The 19,970-nt window shown below is 46.9% G+C and overlaps 1 protein-coding gene across 2 annotated transcripts in view; it reads right to left on the bottom strand.

Annotated features, from left to right (window-relative positions):
* LOC127321675 (probable coatomer subunit beta') overlaps window positions 1-19,970 on the bottom strand; it is a 195,511-nt gene that overhangs the window by 24,082 nt on the left and 151,459 nt on the right. The window contains exon 1 of one of the 2 annotated variants that reach the window (XM_051350689.2): window positions 11,952-12,110. The exons of the other annotated variant lie outside the window; for it this stretch is intronic. The gene's annotated coding sequence lies outside the window, so the exon portion shown is untranslated. Of the gene's footprint in view, window positions 1-11,951; window positions 12,111-19,970 lie in introns of those variants that run through there. 2 annotated transcript variants of the gene reach the window in all.

The following is a 19,970-nucleotide window of genomic DNA, read 5'->3' as shown; positions in this document are numbered from 1 at the left end:
AGTCATAGAGCTTGCGTGCGCGTAGTCGACCAGAACATACCGGCGGTTTCGCTTCTTCTTACGGTCTCTGCGCAATGAGACGGCCTCATGGTCATTGTTCGTCTTGACAAACGGTCAAGACTTGCCCGTGGCGACGGTCGGTGGTAGTATTGGAGAAGCGGAAGATGGCAATGACATGGACGTGTGCGAAACTGGGCGCGGCCGCTCGGCTTAAAAATCCAGGGCACGCGCCTCACCAGCACTAGCTTGCAGAAGCCGAGGTGCTCTGCCCGCTAGCGCTGACGCACAGCGAAGCGGGCACGGGACGCTGCTAGGAGGGCCCAAGGAAACAAGCATGAATACGGACAAGTTTAGGCATGTGTACACTGTCTATGCATATGTCGTTTAGGGAATCATCCTTATCATCCTAATCCTGAATGAAATTTAAAGTGTAAAATGTGGACTGATGTATTATAGTTGGAGAATGAGTAGTTGCGAACTTTTGTATTTGGTCATCCCTCTGATAATCGCAGTGAAGGAATACATGATTTCAGCTGTCTAGACCCGCATATGAACATACTTAAAACCTCATGCACCTCTGAAAGGATATTCCTTAGAGCATCTCCAGCCGCGTCCCCCAAAGGTATTTGGGGCGCGCCGGATGAATTTTCGTTCCCAGCCGCGCGCCCCAAAGACTCCTTCCGTCCGGCAATGCCCAATACGGTGTCCGGCGCCCCGAGCCCGTCCCCGGTCCACAGGGGACGATCCGGGCGCGCCGGACACAACGAAAAGCGAGGCGAGGAGACACGGGCCTGACGCGTCAGCGAGACATAAAAAATGGACCCCCTCTCCCGCCACATCGCGCCTCTCCTGCCGCGCATTTCTGCCCTCCCAAAAGATTTCACCGCCTCTCCCGCCGATTCATTTCTCCCTCCCGCCGTCGCTACTCTCTCCCTCCCGCCGCCGCTACCCTCTCCCATCCATGGAGCCACCGACAGGCCCCAAAAAAATGGTCAAGAAAGCGGCCACCAAGCCGCCGGGCAATGAGACGAAACGGCCGAAGGCGCCTTTCGCAAGCCGCGGAAGGCGCCGGCTGCGGGGAAGAAGCCGGAAGGCTGGACCGACGAAAGGTGGGAGCAAGACTGCCTGCGGCGCAAGCTGTCGACGGCGGGTGCTGCAGCAGGAGAAGAAGTCGGTGGCGGCGCGTGCGCACCAGAAGGCGCTGGCCTCGTGTATCGCTGCTACCAACACGAGCCCATGGAGTACGTCGGGCCCAGCGTACATTCCGGGAGTGCTGTCCCCGTCGACATCCGGTTTCTTCAAAGACGGCCATGCCACTCCCGGGTGCGTGACACCGAACTTGTCGCCGCGGTACGAGGATGCGCTGCCGCATGGCGGCTTCAACCCCAACGCCCTGTTCTACTCCCCGGCGTACGACCAAGCGCCCCAGCGCCAGCCAGGCCCCGGTGCGGACGGCGCCCCGTTCGCTGGCCGCAGGGGTCCGCTCGAATTCGAGGGCGCCGGTGGTGAGGAGGAGGAGGAGGAGGAGGGGGAGGATGAGGGGGTGGAGGACGACGACGATGAAGAGGGCGGCGATGAAGAGGACGACGAGGACAAGGATGCCGCGGAGGATCTCGTGGAGGTTGACGCGGCCGGCGTGAGGAAGAAGAGGAAGAAGAAGGCGGCCTCGGGCACACGAGGCCCCAAGTGGAAGGTTCTGGAGGATGAATGCCTCTGCGAGTCGTGGGCGACAGTGAGCCATGACTCTGTGATCGGCGCCAACAAAAAATACGAGAAGTACTGGGCGAGGATCAAGGCGGAGTTCGATGAGCGCAAGCTAGTCAACAAGGACTACCTCACGATGACAATGAAGAGGAGCCAAAAGGCAATGTCAATGCACTGGGCCATCATCCAGGCGTCGGTGAACATGTTCCATGGGTACCATAGCGAGCTCGAGAACAGAGGCGATGATACGTCTCAAACGTATCTATAATTTCTTATGTTCCATGCTAGTTTTATGACAATACTCACATGTTTTATATACACTTTATATCATTTTTATGCATTTTCCGGCACTAACCTATTAACAAGATGCCGAAGCGCCAGTTCCTGTTTTCTGCTGTTTTTGGTTTCAGAAATCCTACACAGGAAATATTCTCGGAATTGGACGAAACAAAAGCCCACGGTCTTATTTTCCACGGAGTCTTCCAGAACACCGAAGAGGAGACGAAGAGGGGCCACGAGGCGGCCACACCATAGAGGGGCGCGGCCCCACCCCTGGCCGCGCCGCCATATGGGGTGGGCCCCTCGGGCATCCCCCGACTCCGCCCTTCCGCCTATATATTCTCCCAGATGCGAAAACCCTAAAGAGATCGGTCTTCCGCCACGAAAAGTTACGTAGCCGCCGCCATCGCGAAGCCAAGTTCGGGGGACAGAAGTCTCTGTTCCGGCACGCCGCCGGGACGGGGAAGTGCCCCCGGAATCCATCTTCATCGACTCCATCGCCATCTTCATCGCCGTTGCTGTCTCCCATGATGAGGAGGGAGTAGTTCTCCCCCAAGGCTGAGGGCTCTACCGGTAGCTATGTGGTGCATCTCTCTCTCTCCCATGGTGTGATCTTTATGTGATCATGAGCTTTGTGATCTAGTTGAATATGTAGATGTTACTCTTGTCTATTATGCACTCTAGAGGTTACTTTAATATGAACTCTAGATTCACTCTCCACGGTGTGATGGTGACAGTGTGCGCATCGTGTGTGATTCTTTTATGACGTTGTGGAGCTTGTTTACTCCAGCTTGAGGTGTGCTTTTGCAGCCCTACACAATGAATGGTGTTTGTTATCCAACAAGAGAGTGTTTGAGAGTAGCATTTATTTATTCAATTATGTGATCATTGTTGAGAGTGTCCACTAGTGAAAGTATGATCCCTAGGCCTTGTTTCTAAGCATTGAAACACCGTTTCCAACAAGTTCTGCTACATGTTCGCTTGCTGCCATTTTTATTTCAGATTGCAATTACTACTTATAATCATCCATATTACTTGTATTTCACTATCTCTTCGCCGAACTAGTGCACCTATACATCTGACAAGTGTATTAGGTGTGTTGGGGACACAAGAGACTTCTTGTATCTTAATTGCAGGGTTGCTTGAGAGGGATATCTTTGACCTCTACCTCCCTGAGTTCGATAAACCTTGGGCGATTCACTTAAGGGAAACTTGCTGCTGTTCTACAAACCTCTGCTCTTGGAGACCCAACACTGTCTACAGGAATAGAAGCGTGCGTAGACATCAAGCTATTTTCTGGCGCCGTTGCCGGGGAGGTAAGGTAAAAGGTATTCACATCCTCCGACTACTAAGCTATTTCCTAGCACTGTTGCCGGTGTGTGAGTGCTCGAAGTTATTTTCCTTTAGATCCTGCAATTATATCTTTTTGTTTCTTGTTTTTTTTTCACTAGTTAGGCTTAATGGAAAACAACAAAAAAATTAGAGATCTTTATGAAATTTATATTGAATTAGGACATGAGGCGTTTGAAGAGAAAATTAAAAAACCTATAGAACTTTATATGCATGCTAATGGCAATGTTATTAGTATGAATGCTTTGAACACCATTGTTGCTAATGCTATGGAAAATTCTAAGCTTGGGGAAGCTGGTTTTGATGAGCATGATATTTTTAGTCCCCCAAGCATGGAGGAGAAAATTTACTTTGATGATACTTTGCATCCCATTTATGATGATTATAATGATAGTGGTATTTTGGTGCCACCTACTATGGAGGATAAAGTTTATTATGATTATACCATGCCTCCTATATATGATAATTACAATGATGACTATCATATTTTTAGTCCACCTACTATTGAGGAGAAAATTAATTATGATTACAATATGCCTCCTATATATGATGATTATGGTGATGAGAATAATAATGATAGCTATTTTATTGAATTTGCTCCCACTACAATTAATAGTAATGACTATGCTTATGTGGAGAGTAATAATTTTATGCATGTAGCTCATGATAAGAATGTTTCATGTGATAGTTATATTGTTGAGTTTGTTCATGATGCTACTGAAAATCTTTATGAGAGAGGACAATATGGTTGTAGGGATTTTCATGTTACTAAAACACCTCTCTTTTTGCTGAAAATCTTGAAGTTGCGCTTGTCTTATTTTCCTATGCTTATTGCATTATGCTTACATGACTTGTTTATTTACAAGATTCCTTTTCATAGGAAGTGGGTTAGACTTAAAAGTGTTTCTTATTTGCTTTTGATGCTCTCTTTTGCTTCAACTCTTATTTCTTGCGAGAGCATCATTAAAATTACTGAGCCTATCTTAATGGCTATAAAGAAAGCACTTCTTGGGAGATAACCCATGTTTTTATTTTGCTACTGTTTTGTTGTGTCTTGGAAGTTGTTACTACTGTAGCAACCTCTCCTTATCATGTTTATTTCATTTTTGTGCCAAGTAAAGTCTTTGATAGAGAGTTGATACTAGATTTTGATTTCTGCGCAGAAACAGATTTTTAGCTGTCACGAATTTGAGCTGTTCTCTCTGTAGGAGAATCTAAAAATTCTGAAAAAATTCGTGAGTAATACTCAGATATGTACGCAACTTTCATTCAATTTGAGCTTCTTCATCTGAGCATGTTAAGTGCCTCGAAAAAATTCGTCTTTACGGACTGTTCTGTTTTGACAGATTCTGCCTTTTATTTCACATTGCCTCTTTTACTGTGTTGAGTGGATTTCTTTACTCCATTAACTTTCAGTAGCTTTGGGTAATGTCCAGAAGTGTTGGGAATGATTGTGTCCTCTCTGAACATGTAAATTTTTGATTATGCACTAACCCTCTAATGAGATTGTTTTGAGTTTGGTGTGAAGGAAGTTTTCAAGGGTCAAGAGAGGAGGATGATATAATATGATCAAGAAGAGTGAAAAGTCTAAGCTTGGGGATGCCCCCGTGGTTCATCCCTGCATATTTCAAGAAGACTCAAGCATCTAAGCTTGGGGATGCCCAAGGCATCCCCTTCTTCATCAACAACTTATCAGGTCACCTCTAGTGAAACTATATTTTTATTCCGTCACATCTTATGTGCTTTACTTGGAGCGTCTGTACGCTTTTATTTTTGTTTTTGTTCGAATAAATTCGGATCCTAGCATTCCTTGTGTGGGAGAAAGACACGCTCCGCTGTTTCATATGAACACTGGTATTCTTAGCTTTACTTTTAATGTTCATGGCGAAGGTTGAAAACCGCTTCGTTTATTGCTATTTGGTTGGAAACAGAAAATGCTTCATGTGGTAATTGGTATATTATCTTGAATAATTTGATACTTGGCAATTGTTTTGAGCTCTCAAATAGATCATGTTTAAGCTCTTGCATCATGTAGTTTGAACCTATTAGTGGAGAATTACTGTAGAGCTTGTTGAAATTTGGTTTGCATGATTGGTCTCTCTAAAGTCTAGATATTTTCTGGTAAAGGTGTTTGAACAACAAGGAAGACAGTGTAGAGTCTTATAATGCTTGCAATATGTTCTTATGTAAGTTTTGCTGTACCGGTTCATACTTGTGTTTGCTTCAAACAACCTTGCTAGCCAAGCCTTGTACTGAGAGGGAATGCTTCTCATGCATCCAAAACCTTGAGCCAAAACTTATGCCATTTGTGTCCACCATAACTACCTACTATGTGGTATTTTTCTGCCATTCCAAAGTAAATTGCTTGCGTGCTACCTTTAAAAATTTCATTCCTTGTCTTTGCAATATATAGCTCATGGGAAAGTAGCTTAAAAACTATTGTGGTAAAGAATATGTCGCTTATGTATCTTATTTCTTATAAGTTGCTTGTTGAGCGGTAACCATGTTTCTGGGGACGCCATCAACTATTCTTTTGTTGAATATCATGTGAGTTGCTATGCATGTTCGTCTTGTCTGAAGTAAGGGTGATTTGCCATGAGTTGAATGGTTTGAGTATGCATATTGCTAGAGAAGAACATTGGGCCGCTAACCAAAGCCATGTATCATGGTGGAAGTTTCAGCTTGGACACTAATCCTCAATCTCTTATGAGAATATTATCTGTTGTTGAATGCTTAAGCATTAAAGAGGAGTCCATTATCTGTTTTCTATGTTGTCCCGGTATGGATGTCCTCAAGTTGAGATTTATCAAAAACGAGAAATCAAATGCGATCTATCTCCTTGGACCTTTGTACAGGTGACATAGAGGTACCCCTTTGTGACACTTGGTTGAAACATATGTAATGCAATGATAATCCATGGAAATCCGAGCTAATTAGGACAAGGTGCGAGCACTATTGGTATTCGATGCATGAGGCTTGCAACTTATAGGATGTTTTATGCATAACACATATGAATTATTACTACCGTTGACAAAATTGTTTCCATGTTTTCAAAATAAAAAGCTCTAGCACATGAGTAATCCCTGCTTCCCTCTGCGAAGGGCCTTTCTTCTACTTTATGTTGAGTCAGTTTACCTACTTCTTTCCATCTTAGAAGCAAACACTTTGTGTCAACTGTGTGCATTGATTCTTACATACTTGCTTATTTGCACTCATCATATTACTTTGTGTTGACAATTATCCATGAGATATACATGTTGAAAGTTGAAAGCAACTGCTGAAACTTAAATCTTCCTTTGTGTTGCTTCAAAACCTTCTACTAAGAATCTATTGCTTTATGAGTTAACTCTTATGCAAGACTTGTTGATGCTTGTCTTGAAAGTACTATTCATGAAAAGTTTTTGCTATATGATTCAGTTGTTTAGTCATTATCTTTTTGTTAGCAAACTATAGACCATTGCTTTGAATCACTTCATTCATCTCATGTGCTTTACAATAGTATTGATCAGGATTATGATGGTAGCATGTCACTTCAGAAATTATCCTTTTTATCGTTTACCTACTCGAGGGCGAGTAGGAACTAAGCTTGGGGATGCTTGATACGTCTCAAACGTATCTATAATTTCTTATGTTCCATGCTAGTTTTATGACAATACTCACATGTTTTATATACACTTTATATCATTTTTATGCATTTTCCGGCACTAACCTATTAACAAGATGCCGAAGCGCCAGTTCCTGTTTTCTGCTGTTTTTGGTTTCAGAAATCCTACACAGGAAATATTCTCGGAATTGGACGAAACAAAAGCCCACGGTCTTATTTTCCACGGAGTCTTCCAGAACACCGAAGAGGAGACGAAGAGGGGCCACGAGGCGGCCACACCATAGGGGGGCGCGGCCCCACCCCTGGCCGCGCCGCCATATGGGGTGGGCCCCTCGGGCGTCCCCCGACTCCGCCCTTCCGCCTATATATTCTCCCAGATGCGAAAACCCTAAAGAGATCGGTCTTCCGCCACGAAAAGTTACGTAGCCGCCGCCATCGCGAAGCCAAGTTCGGGGGACAGAAGTCTTTGTTCCGGCACGCCGCCGGGATGGGGAAGTGCCCCCGGAATCCATCTTCATCGACTCCATCGCCATCTTCATCGCCGTTGCTGTCTCCCATGATGAGGAGGGAGTAGTTCTCCCCCGAGGCTGAGGGCTCTACCGGTAGCTATGTGGTTCATCTCTCTCTCTCCCATGGTGTGATCTTTATGTGATCATGAGCTTTGTGATCTAGTTGAATATGTAGATGTTACTCTTGTCTATTATGCACTCTAGAGGTTACTTTAATATGAACTCTAGATTCACTCTCCACGGTGTGATGGTGACAGTGTGCGCATCGTGTGTGATTCTTTTATGACGTTGTGGAGCTTGTTTACTCCAGCTTGAGGTGTGCTTTTGCAGCCCTACACAATGAATGGTGTTTGTTATCCAACAAGAGAGTGTTTGAGAGTAGCATTTATTTATTCAATTATGTGATCATTGTTGAGAGTGTCCACTAGTGAAAGTATGATCCCTAGGCCTTGTTTCTAAGCATTGAAACACCGTTTCCAACAAGTTCTGCTACATGTTCGCTTGCTGCCATTTTTATTTCAGATTGCAATTACTACTTATAATCATCCATATTACTTGTATTTCACTATCTCTTCGCCGAACTAGTGCACATATACATCTGACAAGTGTATTAGGTGTGTTGGGGACACAAGAGACTTCTTGTATCTTAATTGCAGGGTTGCTTGAGAGGGATATCTTTGACCTCTACCTCCCTGAGTTCGATAAACCTTGGGTGATTCACTTAAGGGAAACTTGCTGCTGTTCTACAAACCTCTGCTCTTGGAGGCCCAACACTGTCTACAGGAATAGAAGCGTGCGTAGACATCAGGCGACAGTGGCATGAACGTCGGCGATACGGTATGCCTCTTTCTACCAAAAGTTTAGCGCCTCGTTTAATCACGATCTGATTTCGCTTTCTTTGATTAGTTCGACCGCGCCATGGGGATGTACCTGAAGAACTCGGAAGGGTTTAGGCCTTTCGTGTTGCTGCATTGCTATAGCAAGCTCAAAATGAACGAGAAATGGCGGTTGACGCGTATTTCATTATCGAAGGGGAAAGATGCCATTGATCTGGATGCGCTGCTCGCAACATTGGCATGCCGCCCTATCGGCAACAAGGCTGCCAAGGCCGCCTTGGCCGACGCAGCGGCGACCGAGAAGACTCAGACGGCGATCACACAGTGCCTCACCGAGGTCTCCTCGACCCTGCTCTCCCGTGACAAAAAGACCGACGAAAGGTGGGCGACGCTGCTGAAGAGGCAAGAAGAGAAGATTGAGCTCAAGAAACGCAAGGAGGACATGTCCCTGCTGACCGCGTCGATAGCTGGAATGTCTCCCTGGACGCGGGCGGCGCACAACTTCTACAAAGGCATGATCCTCGACGACATCGAAGCCAAAATGGCGGCGGCCGAGGCAGCGGCAGCAACCCCACCCCCGGAGGCAGAGCCGGCACCAGCAGGCGTGTCTGCGACAACGTCTGCTAGTACACCTGCGTCGGCGCCATCGGCATCTGCATCGGCGTCGGCGACGAAGCAGGCACACCGGGCAGAGCACGACGAGGTCGTCGTGATCGGCGGGCCTACGTCGACTCAGGATGCGCCATCGGCGTCGCCGAACCCCTTCTTCTAATTTATGTTTAGCTTGCACCACCGGTCTGTAATATGATCGCGCGTTCAGTACTTTGATCGCGGCTACTTCGATCGCGACGACTTCGGCGAGAACGATCTCTTTTGATTTCTTTTGAATGTGAACTATTTGAATTTCTGTTTGGGGCGGTGTTTGGGGGACGCGGCTGGGGAGCGACGTCCTCCAAACGCGGCATGAAGAAAATGCGTCCCCCAACCGCTCGATCCGGCGCCGTTTGGCGGACGCTTTGGGGGACGCGGCTGGAGATGCTCTTAGTCCTTAGTTTGTTAGACCTGCTAGCTGGTATTCCAATATTGTTGTTGCAGAGTTGTTTGTGACAACAACTGAATTGGAAGAAGAGGGGCTTGGTGTTTGTTGTTCAGACTTCAGGGCTCTTTTAACACTGCACGAAAAAATTAGACTGAAGGAATCCAGACATCTTACCTGTTTGTCGAATTTATTCTAAATATGACCCTTCCAATTATATTTATATCTCTTACTAAATACCCTCTCTGTTCAAAATTAGTTGACTCAGATTTGTGTAGATTCACATATATCTATATGCGTTTTAGTGTGTTCATACAGCTGAATCTAGAGAAATATGTGAATCAGTCCATGGTGATGTCTCTCTGCTCACTACTTTTGTGTTTATCAGTAATCGAAAAATTGTTATAGGGGTACGTTTATTGGCAGCGGACCCATCTGTCCGCACACGACTGCTATTATTTGTCGCGGGCCACAAACGCGCGCGACGACTGGTATGCTCATACTGGTTGCGCAATGGAGAGTAGAGAACGCGACTACTTGGTGAGCCCGTTGCACTCGCGTCCAGAAAGTACCCGCAGCGGGCGCCAATGGTGGCACGCCGCTGCTATGTACATACCGGTCGCGTATCCCTTTGCTCGCTCAATTTCAATATATTTGACTGGTAGGACGCGGGTGAGCCAAAATACGAGTCGCGTGCCTCATTTGGGGCACCCTACTACTAACCACATAGTAGTAGCTTGCCTCATTTAGGGCACCCTACTACTAATTTCCAGGTTTTACACCCCCGAGCGATATCGCTTTTTCAGTTATGGAAAAAATAAAAAAAATGATAGAAAATTCAAAAAATAAAATCCTTCGAGATGGTCATGTGTTATGTCATCTAGTTTTAAGGAAAATTAACAGACATGAATTTTGATATATTATGCAAAATGGCGTCATGTTTCGATAAAATGGCTTTTCTGGTTGCATATGATCTCCGATGAAAAAAAATTATATGAAAATGTATCTACGGGAAAATTTTACATCCGATTTCAACGGCTTCAACCATTTAGCATTTTTTAGAATCCGAAAAAATCGAAAAGGAAATAGGAGTTTTTTCAGGTTTTAGATTTGGCTGAAAAAAACTGAAATCTAAAAAATTTCAAAAAATTTCCCTCTCTCCACCTTCTCCCCTCCTCCTCTGCTCCTTCTCCACCTTATCCCTCCTCCTCTTCCCCTTATTTCCCTCCTCCTCTCCTCTTTCTCTTCTCCACCTTCTCCACTCCTCCTCTTCCCCTTCTTTCCCTCCCCCTCTTCCCATTCTTTCCCTCCTCCTCTACCCAAAGATGAACACCTGAAAAAACTCCTATTTCCTTCTCGATTTTTTCAGCCATCTCCGACGCCCTGCTCCACCACCGCTCTGCCACCGTCGGCGACCTGCTCCTCTCAGACGACGACGACCACCTCCGATGCCCTGCTCCGCCACCGCGATGCCCTGCGCCGGCGACCGGATCCTCTCCTAGATCTCGTCAATGCCACAAAGAGGCGACATGGACTCGATTGCTTCGTTTTTGTTTTTAGTGTGTTTTGTGTAAAATCACGTGGATAGATGGGCACTGATCCCAACTTTTTTTATAATTGCAAAAAAATATACTAGCAGCAGACCGGACCTGAGCACACGACTGCTATATTAATGGTAGCGTGTCCACCTCACACGCGACTGGTACCTGGACTACCAGTCGCGTGCGAGGTGGGCACACGACTGGTAGTGAATACCACTGGCGAGGTACCAGTTGCGGGCCGGGGCCCGTGACTGGTAGCCAAAATTGACACCCGACTAGTAGGATCTTCTGTACTAGTGTATGTGTCCTCTGTGTGCGATGTTTTGATACTACTAAAAATGCATGTTCCACGGAACCAATTTGTAGTTGGATGGTTAGAAGAGCAATGACACCCCCAATTCAGCAGGTATCAAATCTCGGGTTTGACACTTTAGTATCTCATAAAAGCGAAATGTTCTTTAGTTGGAGGCAAGTCATCTATGATGACTTCGTCAATCTCACGACCAACCAGAATAGTTTCTTTACGTTAGTCTTCTAGGAGATGATCATAGGGACATGGTGTGCGCGCGGACGTTTCGTGCGTTTACATAAGTGATTGTATGTACGTATTTATAAGGATTTAAGTTTCTAAAAAAATACATGTTTCAGTTTTATTTTGTGTATGTAACGTTAATCTACTTCAGCTCTCTCCTACCTGTTACAGTTTGAGGGCAATAGGAACCACAAAGAGTTAAGAAGACATGCTAGACCCAATAGACATCCATGTACATGCTGGGACCCACGGCCAGGATGGCCGACTACCTATTTCGTGCATGTCAAAAATTTGAACTGCAAATGGCCGGCAAGGTGGCGCGACAAGGCGCAGCCCATCCTTCGTCCAGAAACAAAACGAAGTTCAGATAGTCTCACACAACTATGCTATAGAAGGCCAGATCTAGCAACTCGCTGGAGACAGATTAGTTGCCGCAGAAAACTTGAAAAAAAAAAGAACTCCGTATTTGCTTGAGAAACAAGAAAGAATCTGTTAAGAGGATGAAAGAAGCATGTGTCTAAACAGCTTGTAGGCAGGAGATGGATAGTAAGAGAGCGAACCTGAAGATGGCTGCAGGAAGAAGTGTTACGCTCTCTGATATTGATACAAGGTTTGGCTTGGATCTCAGTTCTCAAGTCTGGATTCAAACGAGAGAGAAAGGGAAAGATATAGATGTCTCCGGTTCATTCGTTCAGTCGCGTGTCTATCCTGTTACAGGCGTGTGGCTCATATAGCCTCAGCTGCGGAGTTGGGCTTCACCGCTCGTAGGAGTTCCTTTCAGCTTTTTTTTTTTTTTTACTACGTATGCCCGAAGGCATACGTTACTTGTATTCGTACGGTAAGGAAATACAATACAGAGCAGTACAAATACGAATAAACCAGAGAGGATACAGGCCAACCAGGTGGCACCACCTAGCTACAGAGAAGAATCCAGAGAACCCTAGTCCTCCGTCTTCGCCGCATCCGTCGCCGCCACACCGCGCACACCCGACCACCGTCGCCGGAGGGAGGAAACCGCACGGAGAAGCTGCATCCCTGAAGCAGAAGAGGCCCCTAGCACACAGGCTTTGAAGATCCGCAATCACCACCAGCTCCAATAAGCTGGATCTTGACCCGAAAAGAACATCGGCGGGAGACACGCTCCCAACCTGCTTCAGCTCCGGATCCATGGCAAACGCCAAGCCGCCGCACAGACGATAGCCAGATCCCTTCCCATCTTCCACAAACCGACCCAGCCGCCAGACCCCACCATCCTCCGCACACATACCTCAGCAGCTCCGCGTCGTCGTTGGAGGGGACGACGCCGCGTCGACAGAAGAGCTCGAGGACGGCATCTCCACCACGCGCGCCCCGCATCGTCGCCATGCCGGCCACGCAGGAGAACTTCCATAGATCCGCCGCAACCGCGAAGAACGGAGATGGGAGAGGGCCGGATCCAAGAAGACCAAAAAGCCGGACCCGCCGATGCCGCCCCCTCGCAAACACCGCCGCCGGCACCACCGAGCCCTACCCTATTTACAGCCGAACGCACAGACCCGGGGTTCCCCCACCCTTCCGCCGCCGCAGCGGACGGAGAAGGGAAGGGGAACCCACGGCGGCGCCAGAGAAACGGGGAGGAAAACGCGCTCGCCCTCTCGGTCGCCTCTCTCTACTGTTGCTGGAGAAAAGGGAGAGGAGAGAGTGTTCCTTTCAGCTATTTGGCGACGACGACGATGACCCAGGGAGGGGTGACGGGCTTCAACTTCAACTACGGCTCCAGGCAGTCTCCGAAAGGATAATTGGCTCGGCACCGGGCCCAAGCCGACGATATCCACGCGCAGGGACGATGGTGTACAGGTTAAGGGTACGTTTGGTTCTAAACTGACGTCGGCCTTACCAAAATAGATAATTATGGAAAGTCATAAATTACGTCATGTCCATGCTAAGTACCTGTAGATGCGAAAACTGTAGTTCAAGGACGAGCTCTCTATGGTTCTATATAGGGCAAAGGGGGAATCACAGTCAGGCCTCTAATTAAAAAGTGGATAGATAACAGCGTGTAATCTATTGGTTCGTCTGTTATATGTACAAGTACTTTCCTAGCTATAATCTAAACCGCAATAATCTCCTATAAATATCAGACTGGAAGCTGCTGCCCTATCCCAGCGAGAATTGATGAACTTGTTTTCAGTGGTTTTTGCAGTAAAGTTTCAATGGGAATATTTAATTGCGTGTTGTTTTAATGAATTGGGCATTGTCAGGTAGCACCATGTTGACATGACCAGTCAGAAATATATTGATATGGATGACAGTGGATTAGTTTTCAGTAGGAACTGGAGTGATCCAATTCAAAAGCATACAAGAAATATCTAACAAGGCAAGCTGCCTACATAGGGGCTCAACAGACCACCTGACATGCCACAAGAGAACTGAAGAACCAGAGCCAAGTGAGCACTGGGAAATTTCCTTGAAAGTCCGCAAACACTTGAGACAAATCCCTACACCTCATGGTTGCATAAACATTAAATGGTTGGTTCGCATAAAATTCCCAGAAAGAATTTGAACGGGTATAAAACTGCGCCACTTACCTAAAATTTGTTTGGCACTACTAGGTTCATTGAATTTTAAAAATATACAACTCTCTAATCTGCCGACAGAGCATGGCGTGCAAGGCATTATCCAACGATGAACGAAAGATTGCATCTTATACTAACCACATGCATAAAATTGATCTGCTCGCATCTAAATTTGTGTTATGAACTCAATCCCTAAAGAGTCGGAAGGGGTTAGTGGAACAAAAAAATTACTATATGTATGTCGTCCTGGTTCCTAGGCATGGTACTAGATCATCTGTTATTCTTCTCTAGTATCCCATACTACCCGATCGGTATATTTATTTCACATTTGAGGATAGCAAGTCTTGATGATGCTATGATGGAAGTATTTATACAGTTGACAACACTTAAGTTCTCACTAGCTATTCTTCATGCGATTAGCATTCATCTACCCCTTTCATGAAGCTTTACCATTCAACTACAATGATGGCACATGATTTTGCAGTGCATACTTGCATGGTAAAAGAAACGATACAACAAGTTCTGAATGACTTGCTTACCACTTATCACATAAACTATATATATAGTCCCACATATATTCACATGCCTTAGGATTTACAACGTCAAAGGTCCAGTTTTACATGAGTTCAGATCAAAGTTTTAAATAGCCAGCTATAGCCTTTTGGGAGACCCGCCACTGTGGCTATGCCATTTATAGACTAAATGAGAAAAAATCCGCTAATAGCCGGCTATAGCCCTGTTTAGCCCCTAATTAGGCTTAAAGTAGCCCCGAAGAGGCTCCCACCTCAGCTGCCGCCTCCCTCTCCCGCCCCCCTCCCGGGCGGCGGCGGAGGCTCCTCCTCCCCCCGCGCCCCACAGCCACCTGCCACCCGTCGCCCTCAGGCGCTGCCGCTGCCGGCCGCGGCCCCGACCCCGGCGCTGGCCTCGGCCCTGGCCCCCGTGCCTCGGCCCCGGCCATGGCCCCGGTCCCGGCCAGGCTATGGCGGTGGTGGCGGCACCCCCTCCGTCGAATCGACGAGGGGGAGAAGAGGGTTTCCGCGGCGGCGTTCCATGGGAGGTGATGTAGCGCCGGTGGAGGAAGCCGGGCGGCACGGCTACTTGGCCGGGGCATGAGGCTCTCCGTCGGTAGCCATGAAGGATTCGGTGGAGCGGTGGCTGCCTCCGCCCCCGGTAACGGTTCGGCGGCGGTACGCATGATCCGCGTCGCTGTCCTCTTCCTTGGTGATCCGGCAGGAGGGATTGGCGGCGTGGAGGCTGCTGATCTTGCTTTGTTTTTTGTGGCGGTCCTCGGGGTTCTCGCATGCGAGGATGAAGATCTTCCGGAGGTCAGTTTGCTTTGATCTGGCTGGAGAGATGAGTTCCGGAAAGCTCCGCTAGCGAATGGAACAGTGTATCTTTTGCCTGCAGTTTGCTGGATCGGGTGGTATTCGGTCGCGCGCACCCATGTTTTTATTCCGACCGTTTGGTTCCGGAGGGAGCGGCGCGAAGCTCTATTCTGTGTTGACATCAGGTGACTTTTTGGTCCATGGTGAAGTCAGAAGAAGGAATATCATGAAGGCCGGATTGGTGGACTGGCTAAAGGAGGTTCGAGTCTCTGTGATGTGATGCTGAGGAATCTGCTTGGCGTTCCGGGCTCTGCAGCAGTGGTATGCATGTGGGGGCGACAGCACAGGAGAAGTTCAGAGTCTTACCTCTCAGGGTGAAAACCCAAGGTCTGGCCTTAACTGGTTGTGCCTGGCAATGTTCTTGTTGGAGACATTGTTTTGAGAGTTGGAACTATCTTCAGGGTGAAAACCTAAAACCTTTGGTCGGGCGACGACGGCACTGGTGCACTGTTCCCTTCTTAGAGGCATCGCTTTTGGAGAGTCTATACTTCAGATGTTGTCACGGTGGTGGTTGTATTGCTGTTGCTAGGTCTAGAATGCTGTAGCGGGATTTTTATTTCTTAGTTTTCTTTACTCTTTTTTGGCTGTGTGCATCCGTACTGCCATTAGGGTGGGGCGTTGTTGCAGAGGCTGAGTGTAATTGGTATCTTTTGATATTAATATATTCCCTTTATCTAAAAAAAAATTCCCCCGAAGAGAAGAGAAATTCAAAATACAGGATTTTGATTTCCCCGGGGAGGCCCATCGCTTTTCTTAATGGATGGTATCTTTTAATTGCAGGTAGCAAATGGCAGTGGCCCATATGGATTTTTTGGCCACTGATCATACAGCCTGCAGACAACTGGTGCGGCAGCGGCAGTGGGTTCCTGGCTTCCCGTAGATCGAACAACTCGATTTCCACAACAATCTCTGCAGAGACAGTTTCCGGTTCCTATTTTCTTGAAAAACTAGAAAGGTTCCTACAGGAGGAGATGAATGGCAAGAGAGCGAACCTGAGATGAGGGCGCAAGGAGCAATGGCGCGACTAGGAAGGAATGGAGCTAGCCTTGTGACCCTTTTGTTAAGTTGCAATCTACAGGTCAACAAGTAATCTCTACATCCAATTAACGATGCGACACTGCTGACTGCCGCTGCGGCTGCGTTGCCGCATGTCCACGAGTTGCTGTGGTCGGCCGTGCACTATGCGTCCGTTTCATTCCCTTCGGTTTTTTTTTAACTCGTCCGATTCTTCCAGTAATATGAACACATCTTCCGCCGTATACTGCACATCATACAAGGTCCCCTTCATGCTTGCGTGCTATGAGCCTATGACCCACTCCCCTGTTCAAACGTGCGTGCGAGAAGCTGCCGGTAAGTTGACTGAATACAAGTCTTCGGAGAATCTGCCACTGCGTGAGTGATTCGGCAGATTGATTTTATAATTTTAAATATTATTGTTCTTTAATTGATCCACTGTTCTATACATAGTTTTTTAGTTCGTTTCTATTGACTCTACTCCTCCTCGTACTTTGCTCAAACTCGTTGCACTTCAATCTTGGATGTAATTTTTGAGTGTTTTGCTATCTAAAGTGTACTATTCTTTATTTTCCCTATCTTATGTAAATTGGCTGAGCGTCTCATATTAAAAGGACTCAACACTCCCTAACTACGTAAATATTTGTGTCTCTCGAATTAGAATTAAGCATAAAAGTCAGTCTCGTTTTTATTCATTTGCAACTTTCACTCGGTAGCTTAGGAATCGTAGAATGTATTGATCACTAGTAGATAAACCGTACCGGTTCTAGAGAGCCTTTAGTACTGGTTTTGGAACCGGTACTAAAGATTCGGGACTAAAGCCTCCCCTCCTTTTGTACCGGTTTCTTAAAAACCGGTACTAAAGGTGCTTCCACGTGGGCACGGAGGAGCCCGCGGGGCTGAAGACCTTTGGTACCGGTTCGTAACACTAAAGGGTATCGGTGCCATTTTTTTATATCAAATTTATTTTATCTATTTTTCACTCCCTCTTTTTATATATTTTTACGAATTATTTTCCACTTCCTCTTTTTATCTATTTTTTCAGAATTTCTAATATTTTAGTTATTTGACAAGTTTAGTCTCTAACTACACTTATCTCTAGTCAAATTACTTACTCGTGGTCAAACTTTCCGCTCGGTCACCCATCTTCCCACTACTCCAGTACTAGCACGCTTAACTTCTGAGTTCCTTCTTATCTCACTTCCAAGTGCTTCGCGCGCATGTTATTGATAGTAGTATCATATCAATCCTATTAACATGTTGGTCACGATATCACACTTCTTTATTGTCTGAATTCCACATGATTATTTTAATAAACAAAAGTAAAGATGTAAACATAATATTGAATAAATAAATAAATAATAAATTTTTAATTATTTTTACTTTTTAAATATATTTTAATTTTTAATTTTTTTTGCAAAATATAAAACTTGAAAATTTGTAAATCTAAAAATTTACTAACCTTCATGGTTAAGTAATAGTAATCTTTATGCAGGAAGGAATTATTCATTTAAATTTTAAAAAATAAAAAAAAATATAAAATCCTGAATTTCTGGCGAAAACTAAAATGTTCCTGCTTTCATATTTCCATTTAGAATTTTAAGAATCTAAAAATTGGCTAACCAGGTAAACCATCCGCCACAGCGATGACAACGCCCGCGATGAGGCTATCGGCTGCAGCGCGGCGCCATCAACACACCCACAAGCCGCGACGACGACGTCCGCGAGGAGGCTGCCGACGTGCAGCGCGGCGTCATCAACACACCCACGAGCCGCGATGATGACGTCCGTGATGAGGCTGCCGGCGTGTAGCGCGGCGCCATCAACTCCACCACGAGCAGCGACGATGACGTCCGTGACGAGGCTGCCGGCGTGTAGCGCGGCGCCATCAACACCACCACAAGCCGCGACGACGGCGTCCGTGACGAGGCTGCCGGCGTGCAGCGTGGCGCCATCAACACCACTACAAGGCGCGACGACGACGTCCGCGAGGAGGCTTCCGGCGTGCAGCGCGGCGCCATCTTCACCATCCACAAGCCGCGACGACGACGTTCGCGAAGAGGCTGCCGGCGTGCAGCGCGGCGCCATCTTCACCACCCGTGAGGCGCGACGACGACGTCCGTGACAGGGCTACCGGCGTGCAGCGCGGCGCCATCTTCATCACCCGTGAGGCGCGATGACGGCCACCTTGACGAGGCTGCCGGCGTGCAGCGCGACGCCATCTTCAACTCTACACCATGCCACTGACGACGACGTCGGGGCTACCGGTGTACAGTCCGGCGCCATCCACCATGGCGAGGACGACGCCGACCTTGACGAAGCTGCCGGCGTGCAGCGCGGCGCCATCTCCACGGCATCCACGAGCCGCGACGACGACTACCTTGATGAAGCTGCCGGCGTGCAGCGCGGCGCCATTTCCGCCACGAGCGATGACACCATCCTTGACGAGGCTGCCGAGGCGCAGCGTGGCACCATCACCACCACGCATTCCAAGAGGTCTGTGCCGGCGCAGCACGGCGCCATCCACACCACTCACCAGGCGTGACGATGACTCCCGTGTCGGGGCTGCCGGCGTGCAGCGCGGCGCCACCTCCACTCCGCGAGCCATGACAACGAAGTCAGTGTCGGGGGCGCGACAATCATTTTGATATATTATACGCTTTTTTCCGACGTCGTATGCAAAAGTTAATGCCATTTTACCTTTTTTCTAAACTTTTTATGCAAAAAAAATTGAAATTCAAATTTCTTAATTTCACCGAACAGTAGGTTGCATAACATACAAGAATCTGAACATATTTTATTTTTTGAATTTTCTATCATTTTCTTTTGTATTTTACAAAGCAAAAAAAAGCGATCCACGGGGGGAGGGGGGTGTGGAGGTGCGTGGGGTGCAGGAAAACCTTTAGTACCGGTTCGTGACACGAACCAGTACTAAAGATCTACCCTTTACGAACCGGTACTAAAGGTTTTCCGGCTGACGCCAACCCTTTAGTACCGGTTCGTGGGACACGAACCGGTACTAAAGGTTCCGCACGAACCGATACTAAAGGTTGTCGGCGCCCTGACAGTGAAACCGGTATTAATGCACCCTTTAGTACCGGTTCGTAAGGAAACCGGTACAAAAGGCTTGGACGGAAGTCTTGTTTTCTACTAGTGTGACTTACCTTGGTTTCTCTGATGATATAAGATTTCCTTTATTATATATATCCACTTCTCCTTGCAGAAAGAGGACAACCGTGCTAGTTAAAATATGAGTTTCAATTTCAGGTTCATAGTCTCCGCTAGGTGGTCCAAAGATCTTTTTGTAATTTCTATTACCTCTGTTGTTCTTTGTACCGCTGTTGATGATCATTAATAGATCGGTGATTCTTTTTGCAAAAAAAAAATACATATCCATGTCAAAAAAAAAAATTACAAATCGCCCAGCCCCCTATGCGCACTGCAAGGAAATGACCCTTTGGGCAAAGGGGCAGACCCAGCGAGCGGGGGCAAAACATTTGACTGGGGGCACATACAACATAAATTCACATAATTCACACATTTTTAATCCAAATATGAACAAATTCTAGAGGATGCCCCCACTCACCTACACCTAGGTCCGCCCAGCTTTGGCAGCATTTTGTGG

Source organism: Lolium perenne, chromosome 5 (genome assembly GCF_019359855.2).
Source record: "Lolium perenne isolate Kyuss_39 chromosome 5, Kyuss_2.0, whole genome shotgun sequence".
Lineage (NCBI taxonomy): Eukaryota > Viridiplantae > Streptophyta > Magnoliopsida > Poales > Poaceae > Lolium > Lolium perenne.
This window is presented reverse-complemented; position numbering and strand designations above follow the sequence as displayed.